Source organism: Vigna unguiculata, chromosome 9 (genome assembly GCF_037176805.1).
Source record: "Vigna unguiculata cultivar grain cowpea cultivar isolate G323 ecotype 2 chromosome 9, ASM3717680v1, whole genome shotgun sequence".
NCBI lineage: Eukaryota > Viridiplantae > Streptophyta > Magnoliopsida > Fabales > Fabaceae > Vigna > Vigna unguiculata.
This window is the reverse complement of record NC_140800.1, coordinates 26,481,076-26,499,857: the sequence shown is the minus strand read 5'-3', so window position 1 is coordinate 26,499,857 and position 18,782 is coordinate 26,481,076. Positions and strand designations below refer to the sequence as shown.

The 18,782-nt window shown below is 31.7% G+C and overlaps 1 pseudogene; it reads right to left on the bottom strand.

Annotated features, from left to right (window-relative positions):
- Positions 1-1,842: 1,842 nt before the first annotated feature.
- On the bottom strand, positions 1,843-6,481 carry LOC146883823 (uncharacterized; annotated as a pseudogene).
- Between the last annotated feature and the right edge of the window lie 12,301 nt (positions 6,482-18,782).

Sequence of the window (18,782 nt, the reverse complement as noted above, 5' to 3'; positions counted from 1 at the left end):
CACTTATAATTTAATTATACTTATGTAATAGTTTTGTTTTTTTTTACTATAACTAAATATATTTACTCTTTTAAAAGGTGAATTTCTAAAATTTATTATAATTTTAAAATATTTTTAAGATAGATATTTGGTATAGTACAACCGATATATAAATTTATATTTATAATATATATATATATATATATATATTAATTTAGATTATAATAAAAAGACTTTATTATATGATGTGATACTTATCATGCATTCTCAAACTGTTTAAATATTGTCACATTGTAAATAAATTTTTTGTAAATAAATTATTATAATGACAAAAATATTTTTCAAAGATTTATTGTTGCATTTAAAGTATTTTTAAACTTAATAAAAATTATAAATTTATAAAATATAAAATTAAATAAATATATAATATTACAAAAAAAATTAAATTATAAATTTATAAAATTGTCAAATTATCAAATATAAAATAAAAATATATAATTTTTATGATTTTAAAAAGTACAATTTAATAATTTTATAAATTTACAATTTAATGATTTTATAATTTTATAGTTTTTAATTTTACAATTTCGTATGATTTATAATTATATCGTTTTATAATTTTATATTTATATAATTTATGATTTATAATTTTGATATAATTTTGATTGAGTGAAGTTTATTTGAGTTGTCTTCTTTAGGATTTTATTTATGAATCCCCTATTTGTTTTGAAATGCTTTTATTGTGTTGTAGTTGTTGATGAAAATATAATTGGATGGGTTATCCTTACACATTTTTGCAATTGTCAAATATGTTAAATGTATGTGGATGTACACACACTTGTTGGATAAATGTAGTTGAATGAATTGTACTAGTAGGAAGCTTTATATTATTTTAATGATAAAAGTTGCACTGCGTTTGCCACATAAACAGTTACACTTTGGTGTTTAATACTTTGGTCCTTGTTTTATCAGTTGGTCCATCTCCTAGTTTGATTAATTTATTTGATAATGTGGTGTTGTGTGTTTTATATGTTTTGATGATGTGCCTTTTTGGTTTTTTTGATCGATTTTTTGTGTGGTCATTTTTAGTTTTTAGGTCCTTGGTGATTGTTTCTTGATATCTCTACTAAGTATGGATAGGGAAGAAGGTAATAGCTCCATTGAAAATAAGGTATGAATAGCGTTATCATACATTTGATTTGTGTATGACATTTTAATAAGTCCCATTAGTGTAGTTGTTTCATTTCCTTTGCAGATACATTTGAGGCATTCTTGTGGGACAGAATATGTTGGATCTATTAATAACTAGTTAACAGCAGAGGATAAGTTATTTATTCAAGGGACCAGTTTCAGATGGTTTGCACTGTTGAAGGAGTCTTCGAAATTGTCTAGAAACATTCTTAGTAAATTATGTTCTAAGTGGGATGAAAAGAGTGAATGTTTTCAAATAATATCCCAATCAGTTGGATTTACTTTATTGGATGTTTTTCTAGGTCTTGGGCTTAGGGTGGTTGGTCCAAAATTCAATCTAAACGAAATTGAAGTCGAGAGTAATTGTAGGAAAATGTTTAAAACTAACGTCGACTTAAGCATGTTGTATAACTTCTTATTGCGCAATAGGAAGAAAATTTCTATACCTGACTTTTGTAGGCATTGGCGGATCTTCACCAAAATTTTTGGGGAAGCCAAAATAATATACTCAAAATTTATATATTTAATATTATTGTGACTAATTCAATAAAAATGAATACATAATCTAGTATATTTATAATTATCAAAGAAATTACACATATCTAAAGGAATGTCTATTGTTTTTTCATATTTTTGAATTCATGGTAATTGAATTATAATTAAATTTTTCAGTTAACTTTTTTTGATGTAAATAACCATATTATCTGCAAAATATTCATATTCCATTTTATTAACATGCATTTGATTCAAAAAACATTCACAAGCTTTCATTTCATTGTTATGCGATAAATAACCATATTATCATGTTTTCATCTTCACCGGTAGTTTATCTATCAATTTTAAAAAATAAATTTATTCTTTTGTTTTTCATTAATATACCTATTTAAAAAAATAAGTTTAAGACTAAAAAATAATTTATCATAATCTAATAAAAAGTTGAGAGAATAATTACTAAAAAAAATTATGATAATCAAGTTATAATTAAAAATTGACTATGAAAAATCACATTATATTGTTTCTTCTTCTATATTAATAAAAAATGAATTTATAAAAAGGTTATGAGATAAAAAATAATGCTAAATGTTAAACAAATAGTTCACTATCAAGTGAGACAAGAGAAAATTACCTTATTTAATTATTTAATAATGGAAGAAAAAATATGAAAAAATAAGGATAAAAATACTAAGTTTATGTCTAACTTTTTTTTTAGTAACAAAAGAATAAATAAGCATGAAAGAAGAATAAAACATATAAAAAACTCAAAAGACAACGAGAGAGAAAATAAAAAAAATATCTTAATAGTTTTGTTATTTTATATATTTAGTTTTATATTTTATTATTTATTATTGTACTTTATAAAATAAATAAATAAAATACTTAATTCAATTTTTATTAATTTTGAATATAATATTATTTAATTTTAAAAAAATAAAAAATAATTTTAAAATTTTAAAAGTTTATATAATTTTAAAAAATTAAATACAAAATAATGAAAAAAAATTAAAAAATTTGGGGGAGGGGGGGGCCGTGGCCCTCGCCTGCCCCTTGCATCCTCCGCCATTGTTTGTAGGGTTTATATATTGTTGGACATTTGTGAATTTTTATTGCCAAATCGAGTGGTAGGGTTTTCCCAATTATGTTTAAGCTTGTAGATGATATTGAAGGTCTTGGAAATTTGAATTCGGGTGTTGTTGCGTATGAATACTTGGTTGGGAGCATATCTCGTGCTTCTTTCTTGTTTAAGAAAGGTGGAACTAAAAGACACTTCCATGTAGAGATGGATGTGTGTATTTGTTGTAGGTATGAATTTTGTATTTATTGTTTACTTTACTTGAATGATGTTGTAATATCTATTGATGATTATTCATATGTTTTGTAGTTATGGGCTTATGACCATCTGCTTATGTGGTCCCAAAAGGGTCAATGTTTGTCAACCAAATTCTCACGTGTTTTATATTAGATGGATGTGAAAGTGGGTGATTTTGTCATAAGTCAAAGTTTCAATAAGAATTTGGTAATTTTGAATTCAGTTCCTTTGTTTTTGTTGTTGTTACATGGTTCTTTCATTACATGCACTGCATTTTGGGTTGATTTTGAAATTGTATATAGGTTTTTTTGATGTAGTTGCCTCACCAGAAGAGTTTGGTTATGTAATTGTCAGAGAAGCTTTTGAACCCTTTGGTTGTGGTTTTGTTGAGAAGGCATACGTGACAGACAAGGATGACTTAAAACTTGCGGTTGATCAACAAGAACAGGTCATTAATGAACTTGAAGCTCAATTGAAGGAACTGAAAAGACATATTTGTGACACCCCGACTACTATACTAAATAATTATTTCTTGATAAAAAGATATGGAATTAATAATTTTTTTTTCCCATAAGATTATCCTTGAGAGAACATTAATAATAACATAACTTCATATTCATATATATAGTTTATATCTCTATAATTGTTCATGAAATATTACAAAAATATATTTTTGTATAATATTAAGAGTCTTACATCAAAATAGAAGATTTATCTATATTTTTAATATCTCCTAAAGATATTAATAGAAATTATCCATGAGTTAATCTTCAGAAGATCCACCAACAATATCCTGAATAATTCTCACTGAGCAGGTTCATCTTCTGTTCATGCAACAGGTACATATGAAAGAAAAATATGAAAGGAGTGAGGTCTTTATAAGCCTTAAATATCAATCTTAATAAACTCAACAAACAATGCAGACACCGGGGGCCTAGATTTGGACCTACAACCACAAAACTTGATCTTGTTTTACCAGACATATGGATCCATATTCCACTTCTGATGATCCAATCTGAACATCAAAAGTTGCTTTGGGAAGTGATTAGGTAGTTGAGTATTTCTCATAAAACATTGGTACAATCATAATTATTTCTTTCTCGAGAATATTAGCCATTCATCGGCTCACAAAAGAGATATATACTCACTACCTAACCTTGGCGATGCCGAGCAGGTATCGGATAGTCCCAAGTTTGGCCTATGAATATTCTAGTCCAGGGCGCTATTCTGAACTATCCAGATATTCACCTACTTGGTAAAACTTCCTTAGACCCCACCATGGTCCCTGCCTTTCATCCCGCAGTGTACCAAACTGTGACTTCCCAAATACAAACACTTTGACACTGGTTTAATCTCAACTTATTGAAACCAGACTTAACTCTTACTTAACCGACATACTCTTGGATATTTTCAAAGGTCATTAAATGTGATGACTATCAATTCATGTCATCGTATAAACTATACAAAGAATATAAAATAACGATGAAATGTACATACAATTTTCTTATATCCAATCTCACTAAATAAATAATATATACTTTCACTTCACATTTATTTATTTTTAATTGTAAAAATAATGATAAAATAAGAATCAAAGCAAGAACTTTAAATAAATAATTAGATAAGGGTAAGAACGTTATAAATAAACAAAAATATAAATTAAACAGGAGCAGTACGTAATTGGAGATTAAATAAAATAAATAAACAGGACCAGTGCATAACTGGAGATAAATTAAATAAAAAATAAAATAAATAAATAGGACCAGTGCGTAACTGGAGATAAATAAAATAAACTAATTAAACAGGACCAGTGCGTAACTGGAGATAAATAAAATAAAATAAAATAAATAAACAGGACCAGTGCGTAACTGGAGATAAATAAAATAAAATAAATAAATAGGACCAGTGCGTAACTGGAGATAAATTAAATAAAATAAATAAATAGGACCAGTGCGTAACTGGAGATAAAAATAAAATAAAATAAATAAATAGGATCAGTGCGTAACTAAAGATTAAATAAAATAAATAAACAGGATCAATACATATTTGGAGATTAAATAAAATAAATAAATAAACAGGATCAGTATATAATTGGAGATTAAATAAAATAAATATAAGAGGATAATAAATGAAAATAAGTTAAATGAAAGTAAAAAGAATAATATATGAGTCAAAATAAATAAAAGATTAATATAAAACCCATGAGCTTATCAAGATTAATATATAAGAACTTAACCTCACTCCCCCCTTACCTTATTGATTGAAGAGCACACTAATAATAGTTGTAGAAGACTAGGATCTCTTTGAATCTTTGCTCTAAATTTTCTTTCCTATTTTTCTCTTTCCCTCTCTTCTTTCTCTTTCTCTTTCTCTCTCTTCTTTCTCTCTCTCTCCTTTCTTTCTCTTTCTTCCTTCCTTTCTTTCTTTCTTTCCTTACCTTCACGTAACCTCATCCCATATATATATATAAGCAAGCCATGTGCTTATCTTTTCTTTCAAAATCATGATTACATGCATTAATGAAGAGATAATCCTTATCTCTTCATCTTATCTTCTTCTCTCTTTTTTTCTTTTCTTCTTATCTTTTCTTCTTTTCTTCTTATGTTCTTATCATTTCTTCTTCTTCTTTTTTTTTCTTTTTCTTTTCTATATTATTTTTTTTTATCTCTTTTAGAAAATTCTTCATATATATATATTTTTTTACACACACCTATTTAATAATATTTTTAATGTTTAAACTACATCATAATAAAATACAAAACATTAGTAAACATAGAAGATTTTCTAAGTGTTTTATTTAAAATAAATAATACAGTTTATTTAAAAAAAAGGATGTTACATTTCTCCCCTCCTTTTAGGAATTTCGTCCCCGAAATTCATGTGGTTGTAAAAAGATGGGGATACATCTCTCTCATATTACTTTCTAATTCCCAAGTTGCATCACCTTCATCTTGTTGATTCCACAATACCTTTACCAAAGGTATGTCCTTTCCTCGAAGTTGTTTAATCCTTCGGTCTCCAATCCTCACAGGAAGCACATCATAAGTAAGGTTTTTCTCGTATTTGTACTATATCAGGTTCTATCACATGAAAAGGGTCATGAATATATTTACGAAGTTGAGACACATGAAAAACATTATGAAGTTTTGAAAGGTTTGGAGGTAAAGCAATTTGGTATGCGACAGAACCAATTCTTTTAAGAATTTGATAAGGACCTATGAATTTGGGTGTAAGTTTTCTAGATTTGAGAGCTCTACCAACCCCAGTTACAGGTGTAACTTTCAAGAAAACATGATCTCCTTCTTCAAACTCGAGAGGTTTCCTTCGTTTGTCATAGTAACTTTTATGCCTATCTCTAGAAGTTTTCATCTTTTCCCTGATCATTTTGATCTTCTCAGTTGCTTGTTGAATTACCTCTGGACCCAAAACTAAGGAATTTCCATTCTCATACCAACACAACGGGGTTCTACATCTTCTCCCATATAGAGCCTCATATGGAGCCATTCCTATGCTTGAGTGGAAACTGTTTTTATAAGTGAACTCTATCAGTGGTAGAAATTGCTCCCAACTTTCAGTTTCTTCTAAAACACAAGCTCTCAACAAGTCTTCTAAAGATTGGATAGTCCTTTCCGATTGTCCATCAGTTTGAGGATGATAAGCTGAACTAAGCCTAACTTTTGTTCCCAAGGCTTTTTGTAAGCTATCCCAAAATCTAGATGTGAAACGAGGGTCTCTATCAGAAATTATACTAGAAGGTACTCCATGCAGCTTGATAATTTCTTTTATGTACAAATGAGCTAACTTTTCTAAAGAAAATCTAATATTAATAGGTAGAAAGTGAGCAGATTTTGTTAATCTATCTACAATGACCCAAATTGCATCATGACCAAATATAGTCTTTGGTAAACCTGTCACAAAATCCATGGATATGCTTTCCCATTTCCATTCTGGTACATCTAAGGATTGTAGTTCCCCATAAGGCTTTCTATGTTCAACTTTTGTTTTCTGACACACTAGACAACGTGCAACAAACTCCACCACTTCTTTCTTCATCCCAGACCACCAAAACATTTTCTTCAAGTCTTGATACATCTTTGTAGTACCCGGATGAATACTTAAGCTACTCTTATGAGCTTCCTCCATTATCAACTTTCTCAACTCTTCTTTTGCAGGTATGCAAATTCTATCTCTAAACTTGATGATTCCATTTGAATCCTTGTGGAATTCAGATTCCTTTCCTTCAACTTTTGCTATCAACTTTTCTTGCAAAAATTGATCTCTTTCTTGAGCTCTCTTTATTTCTTCTAAGAATTCACTTGATATTTTTAACATTCCTAAGCATATGCTATTGGGTTTAAGCTTTACAACTAAGTTCACGTCTCTGAATGATTCTATCAAATCCAATTCTTTCACCATCATCATAGATGCATGTATAGACTTTCGACTCAAAGCATCCGCAACAACATTTGCTTTCCCAGGGTGATATTGCAACTCAAAGTCGTAATCCTTCAAAAATTCCATCCATCTACGTTGTCTCATGTTTAACTCTTTTTGATCAAAAAGGTATTTCAAACTTTTATGGTCACTAAAAACTTCAAACCTTGCTCCATACAAGTAATGTCTCCATATTTTCAACGCAAACACCACTGCAGCTAATTCTAAATCATGTGTAGGATAATTAAGCTCATGTTGCTTGAGTTGTCGTGAAGCATAAGCTGCAACTTTTCTTTCTTGCATCAACACACATCCTAATCCTTGTCCACATGCATCACAATATACCTCAAAATTTTTTGTAGGGTCAGGAAGGATTAAAACAGGTGCAGATGTTAATTTTTTCTTCAACTCTTGAAAACTAAACTCACATGCTTCATTCCATTCGAAAGGTTGTCCCTTACGTGTTAACTTAGTCAAAGGCAATGCTAATTTAGAAAATCCTTCAATGAATTTTCTATAGTAGCCTGCCAATCCTAAGAAACTACGTATTTCTGTGATATTCTTTGGTTGTTCCCAAAGCAATATCGCTTGAACCTTTGAGGGGTCAACTGCAATGCCATTTTGTGATATCACATGACCCAAAAATTGAACTTCTCTCAACCAGAATTCACACTTTGACCATTTTCCATATAATTGTCTCTCTCTCAGAATTTGTAACACAATCCTCAAATGTCTCTCATGTTCTTCATGATTTTTGGAATAAATTAAAATGTCGTCAATGAAAACAACCACAAATTTATCCAAAAATTCATGAAAAATACGATTCATATAATCCATAAAAATGGCAGGAGCATTGGTCACACCAAAAGGCATTACCAAGTACTCATAATGACCGTATCTTGTCCTAAAAGCTGTCTTTTGAATATCTTCCGCCTTGACTCGAATCTGATGATAACCAGATTTTAAGTCAATTTTGGAATATACCACAGTACCTCTCAATTGATCCATCAAATCATCAATCTTTGGTAGAGGGTATTTGTTCTTAATGGTGATTTTGTTAAGCTGACGATAATCCACACACAACCTCATAGTGCCATCCTTTTTCTTAACTAACAATACTGGTGCACCCCAGGGAGAAACACTAGGTCTGATGAATTGTTTATCCAACAATTCTTCTATTTGTTTTTTCAACTCTGCTAACTCTAGAGGTGACATCCTATAAGGGGCTATAGACACAGGTCTTGATCCTGGTACCAAGTCTATAGTGAATTCTATTTCTCTTTGTGGAGGTAACCCAGGAACATCCTCAGGGAAAACATCAAGATACTCACAAACAACAGGAAACTTATTAATGTCTGGAATTTCCTTGACTTTTAAAGAAGTTAAGATCATGTATACTTGAGATCCTTTTGGGATTTCATTGTGGTTGGTAGTACTCTGTTTTAATTCTTTTGAGTCAAAAACTTCACCTATGTGTGATTCAAAAATTAAATTCTTTCCATGACAGTTTAGGAGAACATGGTTGGAAGATAACCAGTCCATTCCAAGAACAATATCCAAATGAGACAAGGGTAGACATATAAGATTTACAGAAAAAATTCTATTGCCTATACAAATATGACAATTTGTGCATGCAAGTGAAGTTGTGACTGGAACATTGGTAGGAGTAGACACAGTTAAATCATATGGTAATAAAGAGACAGGTAACTTTAAATGTTTGACACATTCATGTGATATGAAAGAATGAGTAGCACCTGAATCATATAGTACATTAACGAGGTGACCATTTATGATGCATTTACCTTGGATTAGATCTTCAGATTGAACAGCTTCAGTACCATTCATTGTGAAGACTCTCCCGGTTGTCTTTGGTCTTCCAAGTTGATTCTTTCCTCTGTTGTTGCTTCCCCCACTTCCTTGCTCCTTAATTAACTCTTTGCATTCATTACGATAATGACCCAACTTCCCACAATTGAAGCAAGTTATAGTCCTTGTGGCGCAGTTTCTTGACAGATGAGGTCCTCCACAGTGAAAACATTTGATAGAGTGGGTTGCGCCTGAATTATTGGCAAGAGAGGAATGCTTTTGTCCTGAAGAATTCCAGGAAGCATGAGATGGACGTTGGTAGGGTTTCTTATTATTAAAATCATTTCTTTTATGCCTCAAAGGCCCTCCTTGCCTCCATTGAGTTTGTCTTGCCTTAGTATCATCCTCATAAATCCTACAACGGTTTACAAGAGTGGGAAAGGAAGAAATCTCTAAATAACCAACTGCTTGTTTAATATCAGGTCTCAGTCCACTTTCAAACTTAGAACAACGGGAACGTTCATCAACTCTATCATGAAAGTAAGGACAAAACTTTGACAGCTCGTCAAACTTTGCTGCATATTCTCTTATAGACATGATTCCTTGACGAAGATTAAGGAATTCAACTTCTTTCCTCCTCCGAAGATCCTCTGGAAAATATTTTTCCAAAAACTTTTGTTTGAAGGTTTCCCAAGTAATTTGTCTCCCTTCATCCTCCAATTGTTGTTTTGTAAATCTCCACCAGTTTTCAGCTTCTTCAACGAGCATAAATGTAGCAAATGTGACTCTATTTGCATCTGCACACGTCATTGCGATGAAAATTTTCTCAATTTCTGCTATCCATGAATGAGCACCTTCAGGATTAAATCCCCCTTTAAATTTTTGTGGATTATTCCTGCGAAAGGTTTCTAATCCTTGATTTTCCATGGGTTCAACATTTTGTTTTTGGCTCATATTTTCCAGGACAATTGTCATTCTTTTCAATAATTCATTGGTAATGTTTGGTCCGTTATCCATCTTTTCCTGAAAGAATGAACAATTTCCTTAGTTTTCTTTAGAATTTTTTTTTTTAACTATTGTTAAAACTTATCCTTACTACAAGTATTAATTTTTTTGTTATTACTTACTTTTATTAGTTTACTTATCTTGCATTTCTCTTTTACAAGAAAAATGTAAGAACAAACAACTTGCACCTCTACTTACTAGTAGAGACTACAAACATGGAAGACACCATACCCAAGGTCTTGAGTGAAAGAACTGCTCTGATACCACTCAATGTGACACCCCGACTACTATACTAAATAATTATTTCTTGATAAAAAGATATGGAATTAATAATTTTTTTTTTCCATAAGATTATCCTTGAGAGAACATTAATAATAACATAACTTCATATTCATATATATAGTTTATATCTCTATAATTGTTCATGAAATATTACAAAAATATATTTTTGTATAATATTAAGAGTCTTACATCAAAATAGAAGATTTATCTATATTTTTAATATCTCCTAAAGATATTAATAGAAATTATCCATGAGTTAATCTTCAGAAGATCCACCAACAATATCCCGAATAACTCTCACTGAGCAGGTTCATCTTCTGTTCATGCAACAGGTACATATGAAAGAAAAATATGAAAGGAGTGAGGTCTTTATAAGTCTTAAATATCAATCTTAATAAACTCAACAAACAATGCAGACACCGGGGGCCTAGATTTGGACCTACAACCACAAAACTTGATCTTGTTTTACCAGACATATGGATCCATATTCCACTTCTGATGATCCAATCTGAACATCAAAAGTTGCTTTGGGAAGTGATTAGGTAGTTGAGTATTTCTCATAAAACATTGGTACAATCATAATTATTTCTTTCTCGAGAATATTAGCCATTCATCGGCTCACAAAAGAGATATATACTCACTACCTAACCTTGGCGATGCCGAGCAGGTATCGGATAGACCCAAGTTTGGCCTATGAATATCCTAGTCCAGGGCGCTATTCTGAACTATCCAGATATTCACCTACTTGGTAAAACTTCCTTAGACCCCACCATGGTCCTTGCCTTTCATCCCGCAGTGTACCAAACTGTGACTTCCCAAATACAAACACTTTGACACTGGTTTAATCTCAACTTATTGAAACCAGACTTAACTCTTACTTAACCGACATACTCTTGGATATTTTCAAAGGTCATTAAATGTGATGACTATCAATTCATGTCATCGTATAAACTATACAAAGAATATAAAATAACGATGAAATGTACATACAATTTTCTTATATCCAAGCTCACTAAATAAATAATATATACTTTCACTTCACATTTATTTATTTTTAATTGTAAAAGTAATGATAAAATAAGAATCAAAGCAAGAACTTTAAATAAATAATTAGATAAGGGTAAGAACGTTATAAATAAACAAAAATATAAATTAAACAGGAGCAGTACGTAATTGGAGATTAAATAAAATAAATAAACAGGACCAGTGCATAACTGGAGATAAATTAAATAAAAAATAAAATAAATAAATAGGACCAGTGCGTAACTGGAGATAAATAAAATAAACTAAATAAACAGGACCAGTGCGTAACTGGAGATAAATAAAATAAAATAAAATAAATAAACAGGACCAGTGCGTAACTGGAGATAAATAAAATAAAATAAATAAATAGGACCAGTGCGTAACTGGAGATAAATTAAATAAAATAAATAAATAGGACCAGTGCGTAACTGGAGATAAAAATAAAATAAAATAAATAAATAGGATCAGTGCGTAACTAAAGATTAAATAAAATAAATAAACAGGATCAATACATATTTGGAGATTAAATAAAATAAATAAATAAACAGGATCAGTATATAATTGGAGATTAAATAAAATAAATATAAGAGGATAATAAATGAAAATAAGTTAAATGAAAGTAAAAAGAATAATATATGAGTCAAAATAAATAAAAGATTAATATAAAACCCATGAGCTTATCAAGATTAATATATAAGAGCTTAACCTCACTCCCCCCTTACCTTATTGATTGAAGAGCACACTAATAATAATTGTAGAAGACGGATCTCTTTGAATCTTTGCTCTAAATTTTCTTTCCTATTTTTCTCTTTCCCTCTCTTCTTTCTCTTTCTCTTTCTCTCTCTTCTTTCTCTCTCTCCTTTCTTTCTCTTTCTTCCTTCCTTCCTTTCTTTCTTTCTTTCCTTACCTTCACGTAACCTCATCCCATATATATATATAAGCAAGCCATGTGCTTATCTTTTCTTTCAAAATCATGATTACATGCATTAATGAAGAGATAATCCTTATCTCTTCATCTTATCTTCTTCTCTCTTTTTTTCTTTTCTTCTTATCTTTTCTTCTTTTCTTCTTATGTTCTTATCCTTTCTTCTTCTTCTTTTTTTTTTCTTTTTCTTTTCTATATTATTTTTTTTATCTCTTTTAGAAAATTCTTCATATATATATATATTTTTTTACACACACCTATTTAATAATATTTTTAATGTTTAAACTACATCATAATAAAATACAAAACATTAGTAAACATAGAAGATTTTCTAAGTGTTTTATTTAAAATAAATAATACAGTTTATTTAAAAAAAAGGATGTTACAATATTCATGAAAGGAAGAGTGAATTTAATGAGGGATCTGGAAGGCCTTCCCATGAAATTTGTGACTATGTTGATGACATAATTGTCAATGATGTTGCGAATGACAATGGTTATTGCAATGCTTAACCCGGTTTTTTCTATTTTTGGTAAACATGTAGATGATGATGAGGAAGTTGAAAAAGCAGCAGAGCTTGATAATGAAAACACAAATGATTGTGAAGAAAGCAATATGTATGCTCGAATGAAGCATCAATCATGCTTATGTTTGAAGAGTGCAGCAATTCAAAATCCATTTGCCATATATCAAAGACGAAAGTTTCATAAATAGATGTGTGTACTTGTTTTTTTGAAATTTCTAGAGAGAAAATAATTTATCTTTTTATGTTATTAAGACATCGCAAAACCTTGTTATGAGACACCAATTATTTAAGTAGTTACTGATTGCCATTTAATCCTGCAGTCTTAGTTTCAACAATTTATTTTGGAACTTTATGTACTTGCCAAATCCTGGTGACACCTAACAAATTGTAATGATTTTTTAATAAGAAAGGTTGCTCAAATGGAGTCCTAAATCATGTGCCCACTTCTCCATGGAAACATGTTGTGCAAAACCACTGATAGTGTTTGCCATTTAGGTAGTCACTATTTGTTATATAATCATGTAGCCTTAGTTTTAGTAATTTATTTTGGAACTTTAAGTGCTTGCTAGATCCTGGTGACACCTAACAACTTGTAGTGATTTTTTTAATAAGGTTGCTCAAATGGAGTCCCAAATCATGTGGCCACTTATCCATGGAAACATGTTGTGCAAAACCAGTAACTGTGCTTGCCATTTAGGTCGTCATTGTTTGCCATTTAATCCTGCAGTCTTAGTTTCAACAATTTATTTTGGAACTTTATGTGCTTGCCAGATGCTAGTGACACCTAACAAATTGCAGTGATTTTTTAATAAGAAAGGTTGTCCAAATGGAGTCCCAAATCATGTGCCCACATCTCCATGGAAACATGTTATGCAAAACCATATACAACATTTTCCATTTAAGTAGTCATTGATTGCCATTTAAACTTGCAGCCTTAGTTTCAACAATTTATTTTGGAACTTTATGTGCTTGCCAGATCCTGGTGACACCTAACAAATTGCAGTGATTTTTTAATAAGAAAGGTTGCTTAAATGGAGTCCCAAATCATGTGGCCACCTCTCCATGGAAACATATTGTGCAAAACCAGTTACTAAGTTTGCCACTTAGGTCATCATTGTTTGCCATTTAGTCCTGCAGCCTTAGTTTCAACAATTTATTTTGGAACTTTATGTGCTTACCAAATCTTGGTGTAAACAATTTTGAATTCTTCATATAAATCAATTACTCTTCTAAATTACCTCATCCAAACACAACATAAAGAAAATCAGAACAAATTTCTTCAAAATCAAATTTAGTACCTTGTTCATGAGAGATTGAAAAGTGGAAAGAGCTTATACAATCTTATCTAGGAAAGGTGGCAATTGTTTCTAAATTTAGATCCCTTCTGTAAATTAGATAAAATAAATCAAAAGATATATAAGAACACGAAATAAAGCAAAGATGGATAATGTCACAATCTAGTAGATTGATAAGTCAAGGAAGATTTGCCACAAAGAATTGAATCTTTGAGAAGAACCGGTGTTTTATAACAAGAACCAAGAGAATCCTCTCTTAAATCACAAATTTTAAATAAATCAATATTTTAAGTACAAAACTCCAATTAAATAACCAAATTTAAACATTAAATGAGGGGAAAAATTTTGAAAGGCGTGAATTTATTGGTGCAAGACGACTTTAGAATGTGTGGGAGGGAAGTGGGGTGAGTAGAGTTTGTAGACATTTTAAAATCGTTTTGCACATATATAAGCGAATAAAGTGTATAAGGAAAAGATGAATGAACACAAGGATTTATATTGGTTCACCCCAAAAATTGAGGCTCTGTCTTGTCTCTTAAACAACTTGTTTATGAAGTTCCACTAATCAAATTCCTTGACTAACATGAGTATCAACCTCTCCAGGTTACAACGAGAATCAACCTCTCAAGGTTACTATGAGTTTCAACCTCTCTAGGTACCCTTCTCAATCTCCACATGAGATCGAGAACACTCAATTACAATGAACAATAATAATCTCTCACGTAAGAGAGTGCAATCAAACTCACAAGGTAAACTTCACAATGTGAAGAATATTACAATGGTTATCACTCAACTCAATATCACTCTACAAAATTTGATATGACTCTATGCACTCAGAGTATCCTCACTTTGATTTCTTTTAAAAATTTGGCAATTTTGCTCGTTCTCTATTTCTTAATCATTTCATTATTCTCTTGCATTCTTCTTCTGTTTTTCATCTTGGTCTTCGTATTTATAATTGTCAACACTCAATTATGTCCGATTAATAAAAATAATTAACTAAGAATTTTTATTTTTTATTTTTATTTTTTTAAAAAAAAAGAAAAGAAAAAAAACATTACAAAAAATCAACATTAATTTGAATGTACATATATACTCCTTTTCTTTTATTTATTTATTTGTTTTTATTTTTTAATTTTAATTTTAATTTTGTCTTTTTTTTTATTTATCTATTTTATTTATTTTATCTTGTTTTATTTTATTTTGTGTTATTTTATTTTATTTTTTACTTCACTTTATCTTATTTTATTTTATCTTTTTTTAATTTCAATTTCCATTTTATTTTTATTTTCACACCATTTTGTTTTTCTGCTCTTAAAAAAAATATGAAAAATATATATGAAATAAAAATAATAATAATGAGAGTCATTTGACTTGACTCTGCCATGCAAAATATGGCCAGATTCATACGTTATCTGGTATTGTGGGGGGTTTTTGGACAGAAGAGGAAGAAAAGTTGGGTATTGGTGGTCACTGTGGCAGCAACCAGGGAAGGCAGTCTGAGCATAACAGTGCAGCCATGACTAAAGGGCAACTCCACACATAAGCAAAGAAAAAAAAAGACGAATTTGGGGGGAGAGGGTTTCACAAGTTTACACAGAACAAGAAAAGCCACAGTGAAAAGGAGAAAGGGGTTGCACGAGTGAAAGAGCATCAAAGAGGTAAGTATGTTGCCGTGAAATAAACTACAAATATATGTGACCTGTGTGCATGGTTAAACGGTGATGTTCTGTTGTGCCCTCCTGTTGCGCTCTTTTGCTTGATTGATTCATACGCCTGTGTTGTGATGTTTTGGTCTCCATTTACACTGTTTTTATGCCATCTAATAAAAAAGCAAAGAAAATCAGAGTCCGACACCTTCACCATTCTATCACCTAGCTCCCACATTCACTTCCCAACCGAACCCCACAGCCACGGTTTCCCTCCATTCATCCAACACCAAACTTTTCTTCCACATTTTTCCATCACCATCGTTCATAATCCACCAACACTTCCACCCTCGAATCAGTCGCTTATACTCGGACACAGACCCATTCCATATTCATTCTCATCAACACCGCGGGCATCACTGTAACTCCTCACCATTATCATACGACCATAATCACCTTCGTACTCTACCTGCACCAAAATAAAAAAAAAAACAGAGAATCTTCGTGCACACATGAACTCATTCCAAGGCCCAGGCAGATCCAATCTCTGTCAATATCATCATCCCTTCGTATCCACTGCTACACGATCAACCAATCTCGCACAATACACCAAACACTCGCGTCTCAAAATCCAGTAACCCAACATCCAATCGAAGTATCGAAACAGGGAAGAGAGAAGAGTGGGCCTCTGTTCGACCTCGCAGATTAGAGGAGTGGACGCACCCCCTGTTCGCGCCAGCGGCGCCGGCGTTTCCCACGACGGTGGCGGCGAGGTGGTGCGACGCGAAACGATCGCGACGGGCTGGCAGCGGATGAACGCGCGGAGCTCAACCGGGAAGGAATCCTCGCGCAGAAGGGGGAGTTGGCACCGTGGGTGAAGCGCTTCAGTCGCGGCAGCGGCGGCGCTCATGGTGGTGGCCGCAGGCGTTGCGTCAGTGGCGCCGGGAAGGAGGAGTGACCCTGTCTCGCGCACGTTGGAGAAGAAAGGAAGAAGTGAGGTCGAGACGATGACGAGTGCCGGCAGCTCCGTCGACGGTGGCCGCTGTCGTCGTCGGCATTCAAGGACGGCGGGACGCGCGTCCCAGGGCCGGAGTCGTGTTGTTGGTGGCTCGAGAGAAGGGCGTCGTCGGTGGTGGAGTGAAGAGAAGGGGGATTGAAACAGAATTAGGGTTCTCGTTCCTTTTCTCTCAAAAATTAGATCAGCCCCACTTTTGCTCCGTGCACCTCCCACCTTAATATCTGCACCCCCTCTTTGTGTTGCTTTACCGTTTGTACCCTTTCAGCATCTTTACTCCATTTCAGTTTTTACTCTCCACACCTCCATCCGTATTCTTCGCACCCCCTCCATTACCATATGCACTCCCTTTTTTATCTCATACACCTACACGTTCTTTTTTATTTTCTTCGTACACCTCCATTTATGATAACCCCGCACGCCCGCCTTGTTTTGCTTGCCGGCTTTTGTTGCATTTTTACTTCCTCGCGCACCCCCACAATTACTAATCCCGCACCCCTTCACACACTTTGTACTCCTATTTTGGATTTGTTTTATACTTTACTCGCCGCACCACCACCTTTAATAAACACACCCCATTTACTTCATATACCTCCCACTAATCACTCACACACCCCCATATTTTGTTTCCCACTCTCATCCTTCTTAATTAAATTATTCCTTTTTATTTATTTTTTTTTCTTTTATTTTGTTTTTTTTATTATTATTATTTGTTTATTTTCGTTCATTTATTTATTTATTTTTTTTATTATTATTATTTATTTATTTTTTTTACTTATTTTTTATTTATTTATTTTTTATTTATTTATTTATTTTTTTTATTTATTTATTTATTTTTTATTATTCCTAGGAAAACAAATATATTTGAAAATTATTAAAAATTACAAAAAATAGAAAAATCTAAAAAACCAAAAATAGTTTTCTTTTTAAATAATTTCGTCCTTTTATTTATTTATTATTTTATTTTTATTATTTTTTTGAGAAAAAAAACAAAAAAAAAACAAAATATATTTGAAAATTATTAAAAATTACAAAAAAGAAAAATAGAAAATCTAAAAAATGAAAAATTTTCTCTTTCACTTTATTGTGTCTGTCCGGTCGCTCGCACCGTGTGACACTTATTTTCTAAAAATACCAAAAATAGTTTCTTTTCTCTTTTAGTGTTTGTCCGACCATTCGCGTCGTGAGACACATATTTTCAAGTAATTTAAAAATACCAAAAATACAAAATTTTCAAAATACAAAAAATCTCAACATTTTCAAACAAACAAGCTTTTCTAAAGAACTACGTAACCCTGATTTCTCATCCTGAATGAGAATACGTAGGACCAAGGTCAATCCTTGTCGGGCCCAAAAACTTAAAAAATATTTTTGTTTCTTTTTAGCATTTTTGTCTTATTATTTTTGGGGAAATTAATATTTTGAAAACCACATCAACTTTGCATTTTTAGTTAAAAGTACCGCCCTCGGGCGGGCGCGGTAGGGTGCTAACACCTTCCCTACGCGTAACCGACTCCCGGATCCAAAATCTGGTTTTTCGCAGACTCGTTTTATTTTTATGGTTTTCCATAGTTTCCCAGAATAACTATGGTGGCGACTCCAAATCTCTTTTAAAACCCGTTTTCTTTTTCGGTTCGCCTTCCCGTCGCGATTCCGGTTGCGACAATAATGACATTGTGCCATTCTCTTTTTAATATTCTTCTTGCTTCATTCGAAAGTTCTTCATATTACATTTAGAGTATAGTAGCGTAACACAGGCGTTATCGCGCCTGTGTGTATATATTTTTTAAATATATGTGATATTATATTAGTAGGTGATAATATTATAATGTTATTAAGTTAATA